Source organism: Mesocricetus auratus, unplaced genomic scaffold (assembly GCF_017639785.1).
Source record: "Mesocricetus auratus isolate SY011 unplaced genomic scaffold, BCM_Maur_2.0 Super-Scaffold_100014, whole genome shotgun sequence".
NCBI lineage: Eukaryota > Metazoa > Chordata > Mammalia > Rodentia > Cricetidae > Mesocricetus > Mesocricetus auratus.
This window is the reverse complement of record NW_024429197.1, coordinates 52,216,951-52,236,174: the sequence shown is the minus strand read 5'-3', so window position 1 is coordinate 52,236,174 and position 19,224 is coordinate 52,216,951. Positions and strand designations below refer to the sequence as shown.

Below are 19,224 nucleotides of genomic sequence, written 5' to 3'. Positions count from 1 at the left end.
AAATACTTAGTGTCAGCTGCGTGTGAGGCACTCTGCTCACATGGGGATAAAGAACACATGGTTACTGCAACAGAGTCCTGGGTGGAGAGAGGGAGATGGATGGACACATAGCCTCATTCCTGAACAGATGTGACGAATGGCAATAGGGATAAAGTTGTTTGGAAGTAGCAACAGAGAATTCTAAAGGGCCTTAAAGGAAAAGATGGAGTGAAGTACAGCTTGCAGGGGTATGACTGGCCCATGCTGTGGGTAAGGAGATGACAAGTACTCCAAACAAGTGAAGACTAAGGGCCTCCTTAGAGACAGAAGTGTTTAAGGGTGTACTTTGAAATCATTTCAGTAGCTTTTGCCCACCAAATGCAGGGAAGAGTTAAAAGGTATTTTAAGGTCATATCATGAAGAACTTTGAGTATTAGCTTCCAAGTTTGTGGGTCCTGTGGACACTGGGGGCTCTAAGATGTGGTGCAGAGTCTCACATTCAGAAAGAAGTTCTGTAGTAGTAGTTGAGCTGCACTGGATCATAGACTATATGGGAAGACAGAGTTTGTAAGGACTTATCCCTGGAGGAAATGCATCCTAGAGGGAAAAATCCTAAGGCCGCTGTGCATGAGCAGGCGGGAATGGACAGGCTTCTGAAGTTAGGGTGAAGCTGGAGTAATGGAGGCAAAGAGGTAAGCACTCTGTGAGAGCCTTGCACTCCCTAATGCCTTTGTTCAGGAAACCCTTCCTCGCTGTTTGCGTGGTTGGCACTTCTGTGTTTAGACTCAGCTGACATGTCTCTTCTTCAGAGTGGCCTCCTGGACCATCCTTCCTAATGTGAGTGTCCTGCACTCAGCTCCACTCTTCACAACAGCAGTTTCACTCACCTTTCATTTATTTGTTTGTTTAGTCATTCATTTAGTTACTTTTGAAACAGGTTTTCACTATGAAGCCCTGGCTGGCCTGCAACTTGCTGTGTAGGCCAGGCTTATATGAAGCTCACAGAGATCCACCTGCCTCTGTTGCCCAGTGCCCATGATTTTAAAGGCATGTACCACTACACCAAGCATTACCTAACTTTCTTTACACAACTTTTCTCTACCAAAATTTATCCTACAGGGTTGTTTTCATTGTGTGTCTCTACACACTCCACAAAGGCAAGAACCCCATTGATTTTTTTTAAAGTCTGTTGCTCCTAGGAACTAGAACTGTCAAGGAACACGTATTAAGTTCACAATGAATATTGCTGAATACACAAATGAACACTCAGAATGCTAGGTGAATGGTGTGAGAACCAATATCAGAAATAATACAGTTTCGTGGGCTGGAGAGAGGCTCAGTAGTTAAGAGTACCTGAGTTCAGTTTCCAGCAAACACACAGTGGTTCATAACTGTCTGCAACTCTAATCCCAGGAGGCATACAATGCCTTCTTCTTCCCTCTGCAGGCACCAGACGCAAATGTGGTACACATACATATATAGGCAAACATTTATATACATAAAATAACAAAATATTTTTTAAAGAAGTAAGACAGCTGTAGATGTTGTTGGAGGGAGAACTCAATAAATTTTATCTGGGAGTGCTGGAGAGACTGACTAGCAAGCTCCAACTGTAAATGATACAAGTAATAGGATGCTTGACATAGGGGAAAAGTCAAGGCTTAAGCTATAGAACTACAAAATAGAAAGCACAGAGTTTGAAAATTTGAAGGCATACTATTGGGTACAGTACAAAATTATGAGGGAAGGAACTTCGGGCCTTCTTAGGATGTCAGCATCCAAATTAAAAAAAAAAAAGAGTATGGAACCAAATAAACCACTATGAGAGAGATAAGTAGAAAGTAGGAGAGAATCTAAAAGGTGCTTAAGAGGAAAACTATTTTCAAGAGTTTAAAGAATAAAGAAAAAGGATGCCAACAGGGGATTAATTTCTGTAGTTTATTATTAGGGACAAAAGAAAAACAAGGCAGAAGAAAAAAGTATATTAATGAGGAAATAGGCATAAGCTATTTATGTAGGTATATTTTGTGCTGCTGCCACCACAGAATACCACAGGCTGGGTCATTTATAAGCATTACAGTTTCTGAAGACTGAGAAGTTCAGGAGCTTGGTCCCAGCATCTGACAAGAGCACTTTGGATGAGTCAGGGCAAATGGGCTAAACTAATCCTTTTTGACAGCAATACAGTTTCCCTTAATACTGTAAGAATGGAAATTGAATTTCAGTATGACTTTTAGAGGATATTCAAATACCAGCAGTATTTCTATGAAACATACAAAGGACAGCTTGTGTGAACTCAAAGAAGGCTTGCTTGCTTGTATCACATATGAGACTTCAGTGGGGGGAGGGACTCTTGCTTACAGGTAGAACACTATACAGCTCCACCCACACATATAAAAAAATATGACAAAGATAGATGGTGATGTAAGGAGGTAAGGGTGCCCTGGACACTAAGCCACAGCTAGTTACCTGGACAAAGAGAAAGGTGACAGATTTCATCCTTAGAAGACAAAGATGCAAGCTGAAAATGAGGAAGTTAGTGCAAAATCACAGATTGGCCAGAGTGGAGATCAGCAATCAGTGCAGAACCTTCGGACAACAAAGGGGGCTGGTCTTACAGAGATGAGAATTGCCAGGGTTTGAAGACTTAGAAGAAATACGGGAAACATTGAGACAAGGACAATGCATATGGCTGAAGGCTACAGCATAGATCACAGCGTAAAACCAGTGTTCTTTGGAGTTTTAAGTGCCCGAGGAGAACACGCAGGAAACAAGGTGTGACCTTGGGAACAAGCATAATGATTCAATGGAAATCTTTGCATATAAAGATCATCGTTCCTATTTAGGATAGATGTCCAATAATACACTGTAAATCACTGTCATCTGTACTTTACTCCTCACATCCAAACATCATCCAATTGTTGGTTGTTTAAAAAAAGAGAGAGAAATACTTTTAAATGGAATTGACAGTGTCTGAGTAAGAAACGGTATGAAAAGGACTGGAAAGATGGGTGTCTCAGCCTTGTAAAAGGTGAGACTCACAACCAAAACATCTTGAAGTGGCATGAAAATATGGCTTGATAGAATTGAACATAATCTTATTTGCTTTCTCTAGTCCCTTCTTCTTGATAGTACTAACTTAGATAACAAAGATTTGGAGTGTTTTGTTTTGTTTTAAAGAAACATGCTGCAAGCTAGGCAGTGGTGGCACATGTCTGTAATCCCAGCACTCGGGAGGCAGAGACAGGTGGATCTCTGTGAGTTCAAGGCCAGGCTGGTCTACAAAGTGAGTTTCAGAATAGCCAGAGCTGTTACAGAGAAACCATGTCTCCAAGGAAAAAAAGTAAAAGAAAAAGAATGAATGTAAGGAAGGAAGGAAGGATGGATGGATGGAAGGAAGGAAAAAAAGAAAGAGAGAGAGAAAGAAAGAAAGAAAGAAAGGAAGGAAGAAAGAAAGAAAGAAAGGAAGGAAGGAAGAAAGGAAGGAAGGAAGGAAGAAAGAAAGAAAGAAAGGAAGGAAGGAAGGAAGGAAGGAAGAAAGAAAGAAAGAAAGAGGTTGCGAATTGACTCTGCCCATCTTGCTTGTTGCCTTTTGAGCGCGTAGGCTAGCAGAAATGGCCTGAACTGAACTCTATAGATGAATTGTCAGCATCTTGAGCAGCAGACTGCCTGCCCTGTCCTTAATGCTCTTCAAATTTTTCAAAACTTCCTTGCTATTATTTTGAATATTTTCATGACCCTATGCTGCCTGATGCTGACCTCAAATCATTTGCAACTTACAGTATTACATAAGTCCAATTTTTACTGCTTGGAGAATCAAACTGATATTGATTGTTTTATGAGCACCCAAGTCTTCAGATGATTGGAGGATTTTTCTTCCTGGATTTTAGCCTTGACAGAAGCAATACTGCCAATGAATAAATAAATAGATCTCCTAAGAAAGGCTCTTTTCCATACTCACACTCCTATTTTTCAGCTTGAAATGTTTAGGACAATTCAGCTGAGTTTGGAAATTTGAGAGTCCCTCAGCTCAGTTTTCAGGGATACACCTTTTCCCTAGACTGCTTTCTGAGACACTTCTGAAATACTGTGACTTAAAAAATTCATCTTATTATTATTTTTGTAGAGTTGCTAAATACAACATTTCTTTAGAATCTAGTTCCCCAAAGCAAGATGAAGAGTAGAAAACATTCCAATTTTTATGAATTTCTGAGAAAAAAATCACACAAAGTCTTAATTGATTGCCAGGGCCTAGAGAAGTGGCTCAGCAGTTAAGAGCGCTTACTGCTTTTTCAGAGGACTGGAGTTCAGTTCCCAGTGCCTATGTTAAGTGCCTCATAAACACCCATAACTCCAACTCAAGAGGATCCAATCCCCTAATCTCACCTTGTAGGCACCTTACATATGTGAGCATACACATACATAGATAAGTAAAAATGAAAATAAATGTTTTAAAATAATTGATTGTTAATTTCTCTGCAGACTACAGAGGCATGCGGATCTCTGTAAGTTCGAGACCAGCCTAGACTACCAAGGGAGTTCCAGGACAGCCTCCAAAGCCACAGAGAAACCCTGTCTCGAAAAAACCAAAAAAAATGTCTCTGCAGACTAAATATAGCAGTACAAAAGCATCAAAGTCCCCACAGTGTTTCCCTAGTTCTCATTGTCCCGGTCTAACGGAGCCTGAAGTCCTTTTATTCCAGTGGTAGGTTAAAGGATACATGTTCCTCATAGGCTTGGGGATTTGAATACTTGGTCTCCAGTTGGCAGTGCTATTTGGGGGATGTTATGGAACACTTGAGAGGTGTACCTTTGCTGGGAAGCATTCAAAGCTGGCTTTGAGAGCTTAGAACATCAATGAGTCCAATGGATCTCATTTTATTTACACTGAATCTCAAATTTGAATACCTTAATTTTAACCTGACATTTAAAATTGACTCCACAAGTATTTAGAAAACTGCTTTATTATTTATAGACTTTATCCCTCACCTTTCTTAGTCTACACAGGAATTGATATTCAGGATATGGTGGCCAAAATAACTAACATAATGGGTCAAGATGATTATGCTAGTTTTTGGTGTTTTTCAATTCTTTACTAATATATTGCCCTGATGAAACATTTTAATGCCCTTAAAACAAAATATTTTTGATCAGGAGAATGTTTCACAGCCTTGGATATATTGGTGTGCAATATCTAATTCTTTTTAAGTTTTTACTACAATGAAGGACCACACAAGAAACATGCAAATAATTTAAAAGAAAAAAATGGGCTTATGGGCATAGTTAATTGGTATTGTGCTTGTCTTGTATTCATGGGGCATTAGATTTTTATAGTTCCAGAACCACAGAAAGAAAACAAGGGTTCAAGAGGAGGAGGAAAGAGAAAGGGAAGAAAAGCATATCAAGTTGTGATTGATCAGTGCCATGCAGAAACTCAAAGAGTTGGATGATACTTCCAATTTGGATGATCTGAAATGCCTGCTTGAGGAATGACTTATAATTCACAGGAAGAAATCAGCTCACTGACTTTCCATGAAGAACATCCTACATTGGATACATAGTTAAAAAGGCTTTGAGGTCCAAAAGAAAGACTGTGATATTTTCAAAGCAATAATAAAACCACTGTGTCTAGAGTCTATGGAGTGAAGACAAGAGTATTGGAGGCCAAAAAAACTACAGTTTTTTTTGTAGCAACTAGATCATGTAAGACACTACCAGGTGTTTACACTTTCATAGAGAGCAATGTTTCTGGGAAAATGTAAGCAGGGGAGAACAGAACTGAATTTGTGGATTTATGAGCAATACCTCAACTCACTCTTGAGAGTGGCGAGCAAGTAGAAACCTAGGAGACTTTGCAATAGCTTAGGTGAGTGCCTATGGTTGGTGGAGCCAGAATGGCATGGGTAGGAAGGTTTGGAATATATTTCAGAGGTAGACTTTCTCTAAGCTGTTTCACCTGATCCTCTCTCTTCTGTGAACTCCAGCACTGTTGCTGTATAATTTCTCATGGACAGCATAGTTTTCAGCAAAGTTGCCAGCTCTTCTGGCTGGAGAGAACACAGTGACCCTGGCAAGTTTATAACTTTCTTTGAACATCTGCTTCTGCATCCAAACAATGTGAAAGTTGAACCAAATAACCTCACACATCTCTTCCAGCTCAAGCTTTTGAGCTCTTGTAAAGTGTAAGTAAGTTGTACTAGATTTGGATATAGAGGTAGACTGATAAAAATATTCATGGTAGCACAATGGTCAGTAATGCCACGGTGAAAGCATGCGCAGCCAGCCTTAGAGTCAGAGTGAAGAGGACCAACGTGTACTGTAGAAGTGGAGTTCTCAACTTGCTGCAGCTGGACCATCTGTTTAACTGTAGGCCTCATCTTTGAGGCTCTGAGAGACCATGAGATGCACAAGATTATTCACATGGTTATTAATGGTGGGATTTTTACTTGGTCTACATGTCCATTTTGTCTCATGACACTTTCCCACAAAATGAAGTCAAATAACACAAATATCTATGGTAAAATATAAAAGCCTTGGGGAATGATAGCTCTGATACAGGCCTTCCTTGGTCTTGGGTTTGAAACCAACTTTTAGAGTGGCATACCCCTGCAGTCTGGATGGATGTATTAAAACCAGCTGTGGGAGTCAGTCACTGGGTTGTTCTATCTGAGGTACCCTAAGGTACGGAATAGATTAACTTTCTCCTCTCCTTGTTACAGTCCTTTTATGGTCTTTGTCACCCTTATTCTGGAAGCTGAGAGTAAGGTGGGATGTTACTTGAAAGGGTCATCACTCCTTTCCTATGTAATCATTTATGTCACCAATATCTGTTGAATTCCCATCTCTTATTCTCCATTGGAGGGAGATCCAAGGAGCTGTCACTCTCAGGATAATGACAGGAGACCTGTCCTTGAGGAAGTAAGAGTCTACTATGAAAGGTAAAGTCGCAAACACATAGCTGAATAAAGTGTGACGTGCACTTTCAGTGTGGAGGTAGACAAAGGGAACTAAAAACCCCCAACAGTACCGCATCTGATTGTTTCACCATGTGTACACATGGTACCTTGTGCTGTGACTAGTGCCATGCTCCCAAAAGTGACTCAGGAATCAGGAAACTCAAAGAATTGTCTTAGGACATCGTAAACTTGCAAAGAAAACACATCAGTTCCTGATACCCTTTGAATAATATACAAGCCACTCAAGCACTGTTCTCTTCTCCATGGCAACTTTTCTTTTAATGGGGCATTGGCTTTCATAATAGAAGTGATGAGTAACTAAGGCCAGATAAAGAGTAACAGTGACGCCATGACCAATGCAACTTGGAGAAGACAAGGTTCATTTGGCCCATACTTCCATATCACTGTTAATCATCAGAGGAATTCAGGACATGAACTCAAACAGGGCGAGAACTTGGAGGCAGGAGCTGATGCAGAGATGATAAAGGAGTGTAGCTTACTAGATTGCTCCCTTTCCTTGCTCAGCTTATAGGACCAGGACCACCAGCCCAGGGATGGCCCCACCCAGAATAGGCTGGGCTCCCACATCAATCGCTAATTAAGAAAATGCTCTATAGGTGTGACTACAGCTCACTCTTAAGGTAGTGTTTTCTCTATTGAACTTCCCTCCTCTCAGATGTATGCAGCCTGTGTCAAGTTGACATAAAACTATCTATCGCACTGCCTGATGTGGTTCAAACTTAAAGAAACTACATAGTTCCCAGCAAGGGCTTGCATTCATTAGTCAACAAAGTGGAATGATGAGGGAAACAAAATCCTTTGCTTGGGAGTTATGTGTATTGCTCTTTCATATTGGTACTGAGTGATTAGGACACCAATATTGGATGTACCTACTCATAAATGAAACTGGTGTGTCTTCCTTTTACCCTATGGGTATCCTAAAAAAAGAAAAAGTATTACTAGGGTGTCAGTAGTGCTGTGAGCAAAATTTCATGCATGATGAATGAATGACATCCCAAGTAAAATGTCATATGAGTGGAGCTGTGAAAGTTGAGAGGGAATAAGTTTCAAGCTACAATGACAGGATGGTTTTGAGAAATGAGGATGGGATTCACTAACAACTGAGATCTGCCATGCTGCAGGCTCTCTGCCTAATGTGCTAATGGCAGAGAAAGATGCAGTTTAGTCTCTCAGGAAGCTGAGTTGGGTGGTGAAGACAGAGTTAACTTCCAAGCAATAAAGAAGACAATTTTACCTAATAAAGGCTGCAAAGAAATAAAGCAGGGTGGTGTGGTGGAGAGGGAGGTGAGGAGGCTGCTGTGCATGGGTGGTCAGGAAGTTCTCTCTGAGGTGACATTGGAGACTAGTTAGTATGTGTGAAGGGCAAGGCATGAAGGGGCCTAGATTGCTTCAGCCCCTGGTGTGTGGTATTATGAGGTGCAGCACAAGGCCTATTGTGGGGGAAAGAGGTGAGATATTTATCTGAGCCGAAGCCTGCACTCACCCTGCATGTTATTTATAGGGGCATTCCTAGCAGCGCACTCGGGGCACTGGCCTTCCATGGGAAGAGAGGCTGAGAAGAAACTAGTTGCTCTAACCACCCACTTTGAGTTTTCTCCTATCCCAGGCTGCAAGCCAGCCCCTCTCAGGAAAAATATATAGAAGGCATGGAGGGATTTCTTAACCTCAAGTACAAGGTCTCTTAAGTGGGAAGGAAGGTCTGAGGGAAAGAATGTTGGTTTCTTCCTAATAAATGTTCAAGATCTCCACCTACCCAGGGGCTTCCAAGGTTACCCTCAGCATCCTGGCTGCTTCTCCCTGCAACTTACTCACTCTCTCAAGCATGGACCAAAGAAATGTGCCTCTCACAAGGCCCAACTATTCTTCATGCCTTGCCCTGGGCAGCTAAAATCAGGAAAATTCCCTTGTGCTGATATCATCTCTAACATCACTGTAAGTGGGCTAGGACATGTCCTCTTCAGGTAGATTTAGGGAGTGGTCCTCAACCTGTGGGTCCTTACTCTTTTGGGGGTTTCATATATTTGCATTATACTTCATAACAGTAGCAAAATTGCAGTTATGAAGTAGCAATGATATAATTTCATGGTTGGGTGTTCACAGTAGCATGAGGGACTGTATTAAATGGTCACAGCATTAGGATGCTTGAGAAGCATGGCTCTATAGGAAATTTGGGCCCAAGGTCTACTTCCCTCCAGCTCCAAATGTACTTTGTACATAGAGAGTCTTATGTGTATGACTCTTGGAAAAGGCTTATGTGTATGGATCAGAGAACAAGGGAGACTTAAAGATCTCTCCTTCACTGTCGTGTTCCAGGAACACTGAAGGCCGACAGTCACATGGAGTCACTGGAAGTATGGATCTTTTCTGAGTTGGAGCATTGCCACCTCTGTTTCCGAGCTTGATACAAATGTATTAATCTTCTCTAATCACCATTTTGCCAACTGTCAAAACACCTAGTTCATAAACACACAAAAGAGAACGTGAATATAATGTTTGTGGTAGTTTTAAAATGGAAATAAATAGAAGCAAGTCAGTTAAGTCAAGGAGTATGTTGATCCCATTATTGGGATGCTATGTAGCCATTTAAAATAATAACTGGACACTATATGCACAAATCTTTAACATTCTTTTAAGTTTGGAAAACCCAAGTATACAGTAATAGCTAGAGTGGCCTAGATTTAAAACTCCCTAAAGTGAACAGTGCTCCATGTGTGTGACACAGCTGTAAGGTCTTGAAGGACATGCAGCAAACCGGTTGCATAGATTACTTAACATCAGACAATGAGGGACTTAATGAGTGAAGGAGACTCACTTATATTTCTCATTCTTCATGGTCTTTCTACGTTTTTAGAAAGACAAATGTACAGTTTCTGTCAGTAGTATAATCTCAAGTAAAAATACTAAAAATAAAGAGAATTTGAGGGGAAGTATTTTAAGTTACTCAATAAGGTTTATATTTGCTTTTGAAACATCAAAAATCCCAAATCATGGATTATTATTTTGAGGGACACAGAGGTGGCTTCACTTGTATCCTCTTAGTTGTGTTTTGAAGTCTCAACAGCACAGTAGCTCAGAATATGCCTGATGATGGTGCCTTTATAGGGGCAATTAAGTTACATGGGCAGTAGGCTGAGTGCCAATATAATATGACCAGTAAGGTGACCAGGATGTGCAAATACACACATAAACAAAGAAGGAAGGAGGAAGAGAGAGAGAGAGAGAGAGAGAGACAGAGAGACAGAGAGACAGAGGGAGAGAGACAGAGGGAGAGAGACAGAGGGAGAGAGAGAGAGAAAGAATATGTAACCATCCCCCCACCCAGAAGAGAGGTGTCACTGCAGGCACCTCCAGTCTCCAGAGTTATATATGAATAAATTTCCAACATTTATACTTCCCAAACTGTGGCACTTGCTATGACAGCTCTACCTTTCTTCAGCACCCTCCCATCTTCCTACCAAAAATACTCTTTAAAAGACATATTCATTTTTTATTTTGAGTTTTGGACATTTCATATAACCCAGGCTAGCCTCCAACTTTCTATGTAGCCAAGGAAGACTGAATTCTTAAGTCCAATGCCTTAACCACTCAGCTGTCCTGGTACCTACGAAAGACTGAATTCTTGATCTTGAGGTTTCCCTCTCCCAAGCATATGCCAGGTACCCAGATTATTATTAGTTCTGTGGATCAGCCCAGATCATACGTGTGCTCCAGCCTCGAGGGAGAAATTATTACTTTTTAAACAAGCGTATTTATTTGTTTGTTTGTTTATTTATCTTACATCCTGGTCACAGTTTCCTCTCCTCCCTCTCCATTCAGTCCCTCCCTCCCCATTTCCCCCTCTATTCCCACCCCCAACCCACTTGTCCTCCATTTCTGTTTAGGAAAAGGCAGGTCTCCCATGAGTATTAATAAAACATGGCATTTAAGCCTTTAATACCATCACTCAGGAGGCAGAGGCAAGTGGATCTCTGTGAGTTCGAGGCCCACTTGGTCAGCAAAATGAGTTCCAGGGCAGGCAGAGCTGTTGCATAGAGAAACCCTGTCTCAAAAAAGACAAAAAATATGTGAGGTAAGACATTCTTTTTAAAGGTAAATTATTAGATGATTCTGACCCTCTGAAGATCAGTCTTACTCTGGAAGCATGAGTAATTTGTCTTTGTTTTGCAAGTGACAGTGGCCAGGTATTCTGGATTAAGAGCACCAGACCACATCTCTGGCCGAGGTGCAGATGTACATAGCCCCTTTCTTTTAACCCGGTGCCTGCTTCTTAGACTAGGCAGTCAGGTGTTTGGCAGCTATAATGGTTGATTGTTCTTGGCCAGAAAAACATGGGGTTAGAGTTGGTACATAGACCCACAATGATATCCAAGGGATCAATTAGTATCTATCATATGAAGTCTAGCTTACCACAAAGCCAGGGTCAGTGTGAGATGGTGACTAAACTAGTTAAAGTACTTTGGGTTTCTGTGTGCCTTTCTCCTACTGGGCATTGGAAAGAAATTTGATGTCTTGAGGGATAATATTTTCAACAGTGTTCCCTTTCATTGGGCTCAGCCCCTAGCATTAATTATTATTATTACTACATTAGTGTTATTTATGATGGAATCAGATAACAAAGGCAAACACTTTTTCATAAGAGAGAAATGATGAGTGACCTTTGTGTTTTGGAGGAGAGAGCCCCTGTCCAACCTGTGATAGCATCAGTACTAAGTAAGCTTTGAAGATCTTGTGAGTAAATTAATCTCTGTGTGTACACAGCGTGATGTGTGACAACTGGAGGTTGATTTTTGTTCAAAACACTTCATTTCTTTTATACTCGTTAAACACTGAGCATTTAGAATAACGGCTGAAAATATTCACAGCAATTACTCTGGGAAAACAACCGTTGCATTTTATGACTGTTTTATCATTTGTGGCATAAAGAAATAAACAATTTTTAATGGTTCACAGATTCCTTCCTGTGGCTATAGGTCTCTCTGCTATGCTCGTGGCTGGGCGACTAGCCAAGTGTACTGGGTGTCCCCCCGTGTTCATGGGCTGCGCCTTCTGCTTTTCTTCTCCCCTCAGCGTTCTCCTGACTGCTCTTCACATTTACTTTCTTTCTTAATGCTTTTGTGACATATCTTTATTGGACTCCTAACTCTCCACTTTCCCTTACTCCTTCCTGTGTTCTCAATTTTGTATCCCTTCCTTCAAACCTGACCTCTCCCAGGAGAGGTGTGGTGTAAACACTGCTCTGTTGAAAGAACTCAGATTTGGTACAAACTCTGTGTTTGGGGTAAAGTCTCTCTTAACTTCTTGGAGCCTCAGTCTCCTAAGTCATAAAGCAAGAGTAATGGCTCTGCTACTCTGGGATATTCCTTTACCGAGTGAGTGCAGTCAGGCACATGTGTGAGAGTGATACTCAGCAAATTTTGGTTTCTGTTTGTTTGTTTGGTTTGTTTTTGACATTTGCCTGGCAAAGATGAGGTAAAGGTGGTCTTAGAGAGAGTGTGAACCAGCGAAACAGAAACCAAGAGAATCCCATCAGAATCATTAACATTCATGAAATCTATACATTTTCTTCCAGAACAATCAAATCCCTAACTAAGGAACAGTTGCATTTCTCTATTTAACTTAAGGTGTATGAACAACTCCAAATAGTTACAGAAGATATAAAAGAGACTATATTAATACAACTGGTTTCTGCATGATGACATATTTCTAGTATATTTTCTCCTAAATTGATAATACTTGATTTCTATTAATCAGTATATCATATGGACTGTCAATGGAATGTTGACAATGGTTAAGAATGGCTTTGGAGCACCATGAGCTGGCTTTTCTAGAATGTAGAGCTATGTGTACCCTCTCACTCCTGTATTGCTGACCAAGGAGAAACAAAAGTACTATGTTGCTTTCATGTGGGTTGGCAGCTCTTGTCAAGCATCCATTGTCCTACAGCTTTGCATATTAGCAGAAATTCTACTCAGTCAATCCCAGGGTTTGCTTCCATCAGTGTTGCCAGATGTGATACCCTAAGGTAAATGTCTGGATAGATCTTTAACCAGTGTGCTCTCATTAGTAATAGTACCATGATAGTTGAAGGACTTGTGCAGATTAAGCTTTCAACTGATGAATAGAATTCACAGACGAACCCATCATTCTACAGAGTTAGAATATACATAGTCAGATTGAGGGAAACTCATGTGTCCTAAGTGCTAGCCTTACACAAACACCAATAGCTTCTCTCTTCATCTTAGCCAAAGACCAAGACAAGATGATGATAGCTAATCTATGTGACACCACTCTTCCATGAAGTGACATAGAAAAACTGATCATATACCCCAGGGTTAATGTCATAGATGTGGAATATGAGAAGAAAGGAACACAGATAATTTTCATATCTATCATATGTCAGTCATGGTGCCTAATGACTTTCATTGCCTAGCTCATTTAATTCTCACAACTTCTGAAAAATGGGTAATGCCTCAGTTTTATGTATAAAGAAATTGGAATATTTAAAGAAAAATAACTCACACAGATTATCATGGCCCTGCCAGATTCATAAATATCAAAGCCTGTTCTCCTAACACTGTAAGACAAGCATGAGATGGTCTGGGCTAACTCTCATTTAGCAAAGAACAAAACTGAAATAGAAGAGGCTTTTAAAGGCCAAGCAATTTTTAAACAACATATGCTTTTTTAAAGAAAAGAGATATTCAAGTTTATTGTGGCAATTATAATTCCACCAGGTTAAAAGCATATGCACTGTTTAGAACTTTACATGTGCAAATTAAATACAGGAGGAAAAGCAAATCCAAGCATCCTAGCTGAAAACACCCCCAGTTCCCTTCCCTGGGAGCCCTTCTGCCTGTCAAGAAGATATAAATGTGTAAGTCAGTACTCTTCAAAATCGCCTTTCCCAAGCCCTAGTTTCTGGATTCTATAGGATGTGTGCTGGCCTTTGGTGAACCAAATAGCAGCCTGAATAAGGGGCTTGACAGTGATTTAGAGAGAAATGACTACTGCTGTTCATCCTTTGGCAGAGTGCCAGGTGGAATGAACCCAAGCAGGCTGCCATGCATAGGCTGCTAACTTGCAGATACTTGCTTGTGTTCAGGCTGGTTTCCATGAGTCTAAAAACGATAGGCAACAGCAAATCTTCTGATTAACACCAAGATATGCTAAAGGTCAAGCAACAGCAATGCTCAGGGATTTTGCTTTGAGAGATCTCTCTCAGCCTGTGTGCTGAACATTGTGAGTGGGGCCGTTGTTTAATGAATGAGCTAGCTTTTACATCATGTTGCAATTCTTTATTCCAGGACCTTTGCCTTTTGTATGCTCTTCTTTAAACATCCTATTTCTTTACAGAGGAAGCTATGACTTTTAAGAGAGGGGTTTTTTGGTTTTGTTTGGTTTTTTGAGGTCTTGCTACATTTTCCTTATAATTTTACTATAATTACTAGCCATCATGGCTTTTAGAGAGTATATGATTAAGTTTCTAGTACAGTTCAGCGTTTTGAGTAAAGCATGGTCATCAGAGGGCCAAGGAATGAAAAGCATTAATAACATTTCTTTTCCTTCATTGTCAGTAGGCTTCATAACTCACCACCACTTACGTCTGTATTTGTGTAGCTTTCTCAAGCAATATATTTAGATTTTAAATAATGTAGTGGTATATTTCAAAGTGTATCATCTATGACTTTAATTTTTTACTCCCTTAAATTTAGTGTTTGAAACATTTTTGTTTGAATTACTATGAGTTTGAAAACACTTCACATAAACCTCTCAATCAATAAAGGACTGTGGCATCATGTCCCATAAGCCCCAGACAGCAAGTTCCCAGATACACAGCCTTGTTTTATCCAGAACAGCTCTGTTTTCACCTGCCTTAGTTACAAACATCCTATATAAGGCTTCTAATGGACCAGGGCTCTTACCACATGGCATTTCAAACTGTCGTGGTCTAATAGGCTGTCTAAGAAGTCTGCTAAGCTTCCCCACAACCCTAGGGGAAAAAGTCCTCATTTTATATATATTTTGTACAGTCCTAATGATTAAGAAGGCATCTCTTTCAAAGACCTGATGCATGCTTTCTCCCCTATTACTTTTAAATCAAATTCAATTGACATGAATTCAATTTAATAGATTCTTATCAACTATGTGCTAGGCACTGCCCTAGGAAAAAAAGAAAATGCAAAAATTTGTATAGGATTTTTCTCCTCTCAAATGTTTTGAAATTGGAGGAAGAAAGAGAAGAAAGACAAAAACATTCTAGTAACCCAATGCAAAATGAGGTAAGCTGTGTAAAAATAGCAAAACAAAGGGAACGAAATCCAACTCTGTTCATTTTTCCCTTTCTGAACAAGTAACGATACCAAGTTTTTATAAAATGATAAAGATCAGTAGAGCCGCAGAGCCAGTTTCAAAGACTTGATAAAAATTTCTGTAGACTACAAATGGATCCTAAAGGAAAGATAGTAACTGTGGTGATTTGAACAACTTTAAGCTCCAATTCTAGAAGTTTGCAGGGATCAGCAGCACCCTCATCCCAGAGGACAATGAGAGTTCAGCTGACTTCACGGGAAGAAGCTAGCAGGGATCTTGATGTCAGAAACTTGGAAAGGATTCTTGGTTAGAAAAAAGGCACTGCCTGGGAGGAAGGCATTGTCTACAGTTACAGGTCATGGGAAGGCTAGAGAATGTAGGTATCATCATGAACTGAATCTCTTCAAGCCACATTGTGACTATGGAGCTGGAATCTCCTTAATATGGCACAAATCCCCAAATTCCAGTATAGTATCTGACTCTGGATGGGGAGTTGAGTGAACCACATGGAGATAATCATAAAATTATTAGGACAGGGGAAAGACCTTTCTGAGTCTGCAAATAAAAATTCCAAAGCACATGAAAGGAACACAATACCAAGAAAGGCAAAAAAGATTAATATTTACTCCAGATAAAAGTGTGTGAAACTGTTTGACAAACACATCAAAATTGATTTATTCATGAGTTCAGGTCATTGTAAATTTGCCTACTTGCTAAAATGTGTTTGCAATCCCCATGTAAGTATTTGTGGTGTGCTTTTGTGGTCATTCACGGACAAGGGAAGGGCAGAGAAAAAATCTGAGCTTGCATTCCCAGCTTGGGTCGAACAAGGTGACATTCCCTCTTGAGTCAGCTCTCACACTATTAGAGTAGCTCTGTGTGTGCCAGTGTCACGTTTTTCCCATTTATTTTTATGTTTTTGTATGAGTGATTTTGCTGTTTAAAATGGCTCAAGAAGGCTATGATGTGTCTCAGGGAGGACGTGGTTGTTAGATGAGATTCCTAGAGTTATGAACTGTAGAGCTGTTGACCATGCATTCAATGTTAATGAGTCAACAATATCTATTAAATGTGGTAGAAAAATAAACCAACAAAGGTATGCTTTCATAAGTTGACTTAAAGTGTGATGAACAGAGGCTCAAAGACTGAATTATCCTAGGGGTAATGAATTCAGTATCTGCTAATTCAATGCTTGTGACAACTATGAAGAACATTATTACTACAAATAAAATTGACTAAGCAGCAACTATGAAAATGAGTTTGGTGGGAAAAGAAGAAATGAGGTAAGACGAACAGATAAGAAAAGAAAAATATTAGAAATTTACAATAGAAGAATATAGCAATCAAAATTAAACTCTTCATAGATAGGATAAATTCTACATCTGAAATAAAGAAAAATGATTGTAACATTTAAAAACTTTACTTAAAATATAGTAAATTAGTACAGAAATTTTATTCTAAAAAGCCCTTAAGAGATTTTATTTTGTTTTATTTATTGTTTTTATTTAAATTAGAAACAAGTTTGCTTCACATGTCAATCCCAGCTCCCTCTCTCTCTCCTCCTCCCACTCCCTCTCACCAGGCCCTTCAGCACCACACTGAATACCCACTCCGGTCCCCAGAGAGGGTGAGGCCCTCCATGGAGGATCTCCAGAGTCTATCACTTCATTCAGGGCAGGGCCTAGTCCCTCCCCAAGAGTCCAGGCTGAAAGAGCATCCCTCATTGTGGGATGGGCACCCAAAATCCATTTGTATGCCAGGGATAAATAGTGATCTACTACCCAAGGCCCCATATATTGCCTAGGTCTCCTCACTAACACATTCAGGGAGTCTGGATAAATCCCATACTGGCCTCCCTGACATCAGTCTGGGATCCAAGAGCTCCCCCTTGTTCAAGTCAGCTGTTTCTGTGGGTTAAACGAGCCCAGTCTTGACCCTTTTGCTCACCAGAAATCCCTTTCTGTCACTGGATTCCAGGAGTTCAGTTCAGTGTTTAGCTGTGGGTGTCTATCTCTGCTTCCAAGACCTGTATCGAAAGAACTCTGAGTCTTTAAAAAAAGAAATTAGACACCAGAAAATGGAAAGATCCCCCATGCTCTTGGATAGGTAGGATCAACACAGTAAAAATGGCAATCTTTCCAAAAGCAATCTACAGGTTCAACACAATCCCCATTAAAATCCCAGTACTATTCTTCACAGACCTGAAAGAACAATTCTCAACTTTTTATGGAAAAACAAAAGACCCAGGATAGCCAAAGCAACCCTGTTCAACAAAGCAATGTCCACAGGCATCACCATCACTGACTTCAAGCTCTATTACAGAGTTATAGTCCTGAAAACAGCATAGTATTGGCACAAATATAGACAGGTAGACCAATGGAACCAAATTGAACACCCTGAGATTAACCCATACACATATGAACACCTGATCTTTGACAAAGAAGCTAAAATTATACAATGGAAAAAAGAAGGCATCTTCAACAAATAATGCTGGCATAACTGGAGGCTGACATGTAGAAGAGTGAAAAAAGATCCATGTTCAAATGGATCAAAGATTTCAACATAAATCCAGCCACACTGAGCCTCTTAGAAGAGAAAGTGGGAGGCAGCCTTGAGCACATTGGTACAGGAAACTGCTTCGTGAACATAACTCCAGTAGCACAGACACTGAGATCGACAATTAATAAATGGAACCTCCTGAAACTGAGAAGATTCGGTAAGGCAAGGACACAGTCAGCAAGACAAAAAGGCAACCCACAGAATGGGAAAAAGATTTTCACTAACCTCACATCTGACAGAGGATTGATCTCCAAAATTTACAAAGAACTCAAGAAGCAAGTCTCCAAAACACCAAAAGATCCAATTAAAAAGTGGGGTACAGAACTAAATAGAGACTTCTCAATAGAGGAGTCTAAAATGTCTGAGAGACACTTAAGAAACTGTTCAACATCCCTAGCAATTGGGGAAATGCAAATCAAAACAGCTCCGAGATACCATCTTACTTCTGTCAGAATAACTAAAATCAAAAACACAAATGACAGTTTATGCTGGAGAGGATGTGGAGAAAGCAGAACACTCCTCCACTGCTGGTGGGAGTGCCAACTCATACAGCCACTGTGGAAATCAGTATGGAGATTCCTCAGGAAAATGGAAATCAGTCTACCATAAGATCCAGGAATCCACTCTTAGGCATATACTCAAAACATGCACATTTGTACAAGGACGTCTGTTCCACTATGTTCATAGCAGCATTATTTGTAATAGCCAGAACCTGGAAGCAACCTAGATGCCCCTCAACTGAAGAGTGGATAGAGAAAATGTGGGACATTTACACAATGGAGTACTATTTAGCAGAAAAAAAACACAATGGAGTCTTGAAATTTGCAGTCAAAGGGACGGCACTAGAAGAAATCACTCTGAGTGAGGTAACCCAGTCACAAAGATAAACATGGTATGTACTCACTCATATATGGATTTCAGACATGAATCAGGTGAGTGCCAGCCTACAATCCCACTGCCAGAAGGTCTGGGAAACAGAACCTTCATCCAGTGACTGATGGAAAAAGAGATTTTTAAAAGGCAAGTTAGTTCCAACATATTTCTAATGGAAGTTTCCAAAGAAAATATAGGGAATGACAAAATATTCCAGAAGAAATTTAAAAAAAAACAATAGAGAGTGACAAAGCCCTCAGACTAGAAGTGCAATGCTGCATTAGACCAGAGAGTCTTTGGAGGGGGATCTGCATTTTCAGAATCAGCTAACACAGCCTGACAGCCACAGTCAGTATGAATAAGCCTCCAAAGATGTTGAAGCCCTAGGCCGTAGAACCTGTGGGTGGACGTTACTATTTCAGTGAAGATGATAAACCCTAAGACAGGAGGATCGCCTGCATTACACAGATCAAGGTAAAACAAAGTTCCCCTAACTAGCGTCAGAACAACTGTCACAAAAGAGCCA

The 19,224-nt window shown here is 40.2% G+C and overlaps 1 protein-coding gene across 4 annotated transcripts in view; it reads left to right on the top strand.

Annotated features, from left to right (window-relative positions):
• Window positions 1-19,224, top strand: part of Adamtsl1 (ADAMTS like 1) — an 880,796-nt gene that overhangs the window by 555,882 nt on the left and 305,690 nt on the right. The window lies entirely within an intron of this gene.